This window comes from Mytilus trossulus, chromosome 7, assembly GCF_036588685.1.
Source record: "Mytilus trossulus isolate FHL-02 chromosome 7, PNRI_Mtr1.1.1.hap1, whole genome shotgun sequence".
Classification (NCBI taxonomy): Eukaryota; Metazoa; Mollusca; class Bivalvia; order Mytilida; family Mytilidae; genus Mytilus; species Mytilus trossulus.
Window position 1 is genome coordinate 23,866,767 of NC_086379.1, and position 7,131 is coordinate 23,873,897.

The window sequence follows — 7,131 nt, forward strand, 5'->3', positions numbered from 1 at the left end:
TATATTGTAAACCAAGTCTTTACCGTTGTGTTTACATCGTTCACATCGTATACATCGCACTGTAACCATCTCTTGTCAAAATCGTGTCTATGTTGTATATCGACTTTATAACTTTCTGTTTTAATCGTTATCATCGTTTACATCGTTGTGTTGACAAAATCGTTTTTATCTCGTTTACATAGTCAACATCGCATCAATAATGTGTACAAAGTCTTAACCTTTGTATTTACGTTGTTCAAATCGTTTACATTGTGATGTTACAATATTCATAAGACAGTTGTTTATTCATTGATATTATTCAATAAAGTCTTTAGATTACATATATACAGTTTGCATTTTTACGGTTGTTTTTAACAGCAACAATTATTTAAAAAAATGTGAAGTTCACGATGTTAACAATGTGAACGATGTAAGCTCTATATAAGATTGCAAACAATGTACATAATGTTGACACAAAATCGTGTTAACATGGTAGATATCGCGTTGTAAACGATGTCAACGATGTAAACAATATATATAAAAGTCAAACAATGTAAAAGATGATAACACAACATCGTGTTAACATTGTTTACATTGCGATGTTAACGATGTCAACTATGTCAACAATATATAAGAGTTCAAACAATGTAAACAGTGTTGGCACAATATCGTGGTAACATTGTAGATATCGCGATGTCTACAATATTGATTAATCATCGTGCACTGGACATGATAGATATCGCGATAACATAAAAACTTAACATAAAAACTAAATATCAAAGAAAACAACAGAATTATTTGTCTGTATAAATATAATAAATAAAATGACATGTAAAATGTAAAACAATTCCTGACAATTGCAGCTATTTTAGAAAGCTTATAATATCTGCTGCCAAAAAAATGAATGAAGAAATATTCAAAAAATAATTACTTGTGTAATTATATTACATATTATTCATTTCATTTGTTTGGGATTTTTCGTAAAAGAAGTAGCATATTAACGATAGGGATTTTAAATGAAGTAACATGCTAGCAGTTCATTATTTAGTTGCCTTTTGTATAATATTTTTATATTGTATTCATTTTTGTTTACGAGGTCGTCATTTTTCACGTTTCAAATTTTTCGATTTGCCATTTCATTGATTTTTATTCCTTTGTAAGCTGCAGGGGTTTTGTTAATTTTGAAGGCTGCAATTTCACAAATATACGTGGCTGGAACTGTACAAGGACCATCTGTCCAAGAATAATTATAGCGTATAACTGGATCAACTCTCATAACTACACTGTTAATTGAATTGCTCTTCTCTGTCACACCAAGGGAAATACATGTAACTCTTACAGTACAATATATATAAAGGAAATTAGTAACAAGTCCACAAGTTACACATTTTTATTTCATTTTCTAAAAAAAAATATATTGCATGACGTATATTCTCATATGTAACTCACAATTTTAATCAAATAGTTTTGTAGGGCAATTCTCCTGAGACAATGGATCATACCAAATATCTTCAACGGATTCGATACTTATACACCTTCGAATTTCAAATGTTTGGCTTTGAGCGTTCCCGGTAAAGGTAAATCCAGAAAAGCGCTTCGGACGCATGCAACTATTTAACGTGTTGTTTTCCATTTTTGACCACTGTGTTCAACTGAACTAAATTAATGAGCACGGGTTAAATCCTATTCTGAAAATATGTTTCGTTTGCACATCCTTAGGTTTCAATTGAAAACATTTTCTTCTTGTACTACAAACGCATCGATTGTATCAGGTTTATAAATCTGTACGGAAGAAGAGTGTAATCAGAGGCACTCATAATGGATATTCCAATTTACATTCTAACAATCATGTCATATAAAAAAGAAGATGTGGTATGATTGCCAATGAGACAACTATCCACAAAAGACCAAAATTACACAAACATTAACAACTCTAGGTCACCTTACGGCTTTCAACAATGAACAAAGCCCATACCGCATAGTCAGCTATAAAAGGCCCCGATAAGACAATGTAAAACAATTCAAACGAGAAAACTAACGGCCTTATTTATGTAAAAGAAATGAACGAAAAACAAATATGTAACACATGCACAAACGACAACCACTGAATTACAGGTTCCTGACTTGGGACAGGCACATACATAAATAATGAGGCGGGGTTAAACATGTTAAACATGTACTGATAAATATTCTTATTCACATTTCAATAATTCACATAGGACATCTCGAACTATGGCTTCTATCCTTATCCTGATAAATGTGCCAAATTATATTCCAAATAATCTTGTTCTGAAATTTGAACTTTTTATCAAAATGGTCTGTATGAATACCAGTCTTACAAGTTCTATATGCATCATTAATAATTTAGGAAACCCTGACATTGTTTCTTGTCCGAATTTTGCACCCACATTTCAGTTTGGCTGTAATTTTTTGACATCACGAACTTATCAGACATGAGATAATAAACGAATATAAATATCGCCTCTAGAAATGCAACATGCAATAGCTAAACTCCTGCTTGATATATCAAAATGTCTCTTGTTTTGATGAAACTTTGTGTTCTGGCAATTGTTGCCACGGTTGGTAAGTCACACTGTTTTAAGATTTAAAACTTCTTTGTGTAAATATTTTAGGGTGTAAAAGCGTTAACTGAAGTACATGTAGTATGAAGCGCTATATTTTAAAAATATATCTACGTGGAACGCTTTTACAAACCTATAAAATTACTAAAAGAAGCATTCAGTACTTATAATTACAATTTTTGTTAGGATCAAGATTTTTCAAAGTGTTTCTTTTATTTACCTGATCACTCTATTGTACGCGTTTTTGGCTTTGAAAGTTCATCGCCTTCTACTGTGATGAGTTTATTTTTTTTGTCAATGTTTGAAGCAAAATAAAACATGTATTTACATAATAGTTATTGAAAAACTGGTCATTATCGTGATATATGGACCGGTTTTCCGGTCCGTTTTGTTCTGTTACTGACCAAAGGAATTTATTCCTGAAGAATATAGAATGTCATGTGTCCCTTTTTTATCCTATAAGATAAGCTTATTCTTAACCGATATGAAATAATTACTGTTAGTTTACTGTGAAAAGGCGTTGTTTTTTTTAGTTATTATAGGCCTCATATGTGCATACAAACTGTAAAAGTTTTAACACCCTAAAAGCAAAAATGAATGACCATAACATGCATAATTTATTGGTATTAACTGGATGTTTCTGTATTGGCACTAGTATAGATTAAATGTTTGCAGTATTGGCCTCGAGACCCGTAGGGTATAACAGGGCCAATACAGAAACACCCAGTTCATATAACTTTTATCAAATAATCCAATTTTTTCAATACAGACTTGTTCTTAATGCTGTATTACATACATCAAATGTGAATATAGGGCCAATATTTTCGATACGGACTGGCAAAGATTCCTGAATTACATGCACAATATATGTTTACATGAAATTTAGTATTCATTGTCATTCCGTAATGAAAATATTGGACCGGACCGAAAAGCAATATTAATCACGTGATTATATAATTATGATATAATTTAGTTGAAGAAAAAACACGTTTATTCTAAATAATAAGGATGTTCTTATCCCCAGCATAAAACATAGCCGTATTTGACACAACCTTTTTCAACTTTTGATCTTCAGTGCTGTACAACTTTGTACTTTTTTTCACTTTCGATCCTTTGTATCTGGGCGTCACTGGTGAGTCTTGTGTGGACGAGGCGTGTTTTTGGCGTATTGAATTGTAAACATGATGCTTTATGTTATCTATTAATCGTGTGTTTCTTTGTCTAATACGTTCTCCTTTTTATTTGTATTGTAGTCCTTTAATATTATCTTCTCATTTCAATGTTATATTTAACATTGCCATTAAAGTGCAAGGTTTGGCATGCCACAAAACCAGGTTCAACCCACCATTTAGTCAGGAATATGACCATTGTTATATCATTGTTAGTTTCTGTGTGTGTTACATTTTAACATTGCGTCGTTTGTTTTCTCTTATTTTTTAGTGTAAATTCACATTGTGATAAGACGTGTAACTGTACTTGTCTATCCCAAATTCATGTATTTGGTTTAGGTGCTATATTTGTTATTCTCGTGGGACTTTGTCTGATGCGTGGTCTGTTTCTGTGTGTGTTACATTTTAGTGTTGTGTCGTTGTTCTCCTCTGATATTTAATGCGTTTCCCTCGGTTTTAGTGCGTTACCCCGATTTTGTATTATGAGTTTTGAACAGTGGTATACCACTGTTGCCTTTATTTAGAGGTTGTTCTGATTATCAAATATTGAAATCTCTTTGAAACAAAGGTTCATTGTGTTGCAAATACACTGAGCGTCGAATAGATTCAATCACTCAAATTGTACTATACATTATTCTTCATTGACTTTTGATTTTAACTGCCTTCCTTCAATGTGACAACTCTCTTGATAACATTTGTTTGCAAATATTAGACAGTACTCAACATGTATATACTATATAAAAGGATACATGCGTATTATTTTTTATTTTTATTATTTTTATTTTAGTATTTTGTTCATGTCCTAATAGTTGGACTCATTATAAAAACAAGTGTTTCTTTCTAAGCCGTGACAACGAGACATTTGCCGATTCACTGGCGAGTACAAATATATGGGCATAGGGAGAGTTTCGAAAGTAATTGATTATAAACTTGTGTGTTCTTATTATAATAACTGTTGTTTTACTTTCTTTAAGAATAACTCCTCGTGTATTGAACACTGTATTGAGTATGTCTTATTCTTGATTCTGAATGAGTGTGCATTCAAATGACGGATAATGTATGCATAACAGAAGTCGATTTCTTGATGAGACTGTCATTAAGGTGAGAGGGTTAGCGCTATAGAACCAGGTTTAATCCACTATTTTCTACATTTGAAAAAGCCTGTACCAAGTCAGGAATATGACAGTACTTGTCCATTCGTTTTTGATGCGTTTTGTTATTTGATTTTCCCATGTGATTATGGACTTTCCGAATTGATTTTCCTCTAAGTAAACTTCGGTTGCATCTCATTTCACATCACGTGATCTTGTATATGATATAAAAAAAATGTATTAATAGAAAGCTTATTAATAAGTAACATCATACAGTTTTAGAATAAGATCATCAACATAATATTAGTAGAGGAAGTATATTTTATAAATGTAGCATATTTGTTTTCAAATTTATTTCATGGTAATGGCCGCTTGTTTTAAACGTTTATGTGTAATATTGTTTGTCTTGTCTTTTTCATTTTTAGCCATGGCGTTGTCAGTTTGTTTTAGATTTATGAGTTTGACTGTTCCTTTGGTATCTTTCGTCCCTCTTTTAAACATGTCGGGATTATGCTGGTTTTTAAGGGAGAGAAATAACTGAAAATATGTTCAAATTCTCATTTGATATAATGATATACTATCATATCCCCATGATAAACAAATGTTTGTTTTTAAATTTGAAAGTAATACTTTTCTATCTTTTTTTCCAGAAACTATGTGAAGTGATCGGGCGCCAGTATGGTAGATCGGCATCATTAGCTACCGTTAATGATGCAAAAACACAACAGTTTCTTACAGATTTAATGATCAAAATAAGTAAGAATGCGTAGATATTCGATTTTTATTAAGGATAATGAATGCAACTTTTGTTCTCTATCTTGCTTAACCTGAATATATATATATAGCAACTATTTTTAAGGTCAAACTTGGCTGGTTTGTTTTAAATTACATGCATAATAAAAAACAAAATTCACAAGTTTTGTTTTAAAGCATCAACCTATGTGTTTGATTGGTGTCCAAAACCATTTTGTTTGTTTTCACAGATTCCATTGGAATGTACATAGGATTAAATGACCTTGTAACTGAAGGGACATTTCACTGGGTAGCTAACGGCAAGCAGGCAACTTACTTTAACTGGGGACCTACCCAGCCAAACAACAGAGGGGGGAACGAGAACTGTGTAGCTGAGAGTTGATCCAGTTATAGGCTTCAATTATTCTTGGACAGATGGTCCTTGTACAGTACCAACTACCTACATTTGTGAAATGGTGTAAGTATTATAGTAAACAAGTCAATTTAAACGCAATACATTTGACAACGACCATTTTATCACTGCAAAAACCTGTTGGTGTTGTTTCTCTCTGTTGTCTTTTTAAATTGACTATCGAGTAATCAGCACATATTCAATGTTTTCTAAATTTCAAAAAGTCCTCTCCGTCTAGAAGTATAGTTCTTTCTTATCTCTCCGAACATTTTGTTCCGAATACATTTGTATGTACATAATTCTTGACTTGATCCGTCGTTTGATATTTGGAGTCCGTAATATGTTAAAAAAAAATTATAATTTATAGAAACTCGTAGAAATTGTAAAAAATGCCAATGAGACAGGTTTTTACAAGAAACGTTATAAATTAGCATCTATAAGTCATTGTTAGGCCTGCAACAATGAACAAAACCCTTGTAGTTTAACAAGGCACGAAAATGACTAAAATGGCAAATTTAACACAATTTAAATATAAAAACTGACGACCTGTTAAACATGTTAATTGAAATAAATACAATATAAAAACAAAAAGGCAACTATGAATTGCAAGCATCTTACTTCGTTCAACGCATCATTGTTAATGTGTCAACAGCTACTTTTGTCACAAAAATACCACACATTTGAAAAAAAACATTACCTAATATATGCAACTGATTATTTTTTTCATTTTGTTCTTTATGTATTTTAGGGCAGCAGATATTGGGAACCTTCTTGGATAGCCGAAATTGTCACGACTTTGTTTTACATTTTACATGTTAGTTTATTAATTACATATATACACACCAACTTTATTGTTGTTTTGTTTGATAACATGGGTTGTCCTAAGAACACAAATAATATTGAGTTCCCTTAGATATTTAAATACAAAGGCAAACTGATTATTAAAGGGAAATATTATGAGCAAATATCTTTTATCCATAAACTTAGCAGTTCAATATGTCAAAGCCGTAGCTGAATATCGTGTTTTGTAAAGATCTAGACAGTAATGTAAACTTACTTTCGTTTTTGGTTTGGAATAGAAGACATAAATATAATTTACGGATCATGCAAAAAAACACAACACAAAAACACAAAATATGTTAATAGTCCTGCAATAAACATTACCA

General features: G+C 31.6%; 1 pseudogene; it reads left to right on the top strand.

Moving 5' to 3' along the window:
- Positions 1 to 2,510: 2,510 nt before the first annotated feature.
- On the top strand, positions 2,511 to 6,744 carry LOC134726282 (perlucin-like protein; annotated as a pseudogene).
- The last annotated feature ends 387 nt before the right edge of the window (positions 6,745 to 7,131 follow it).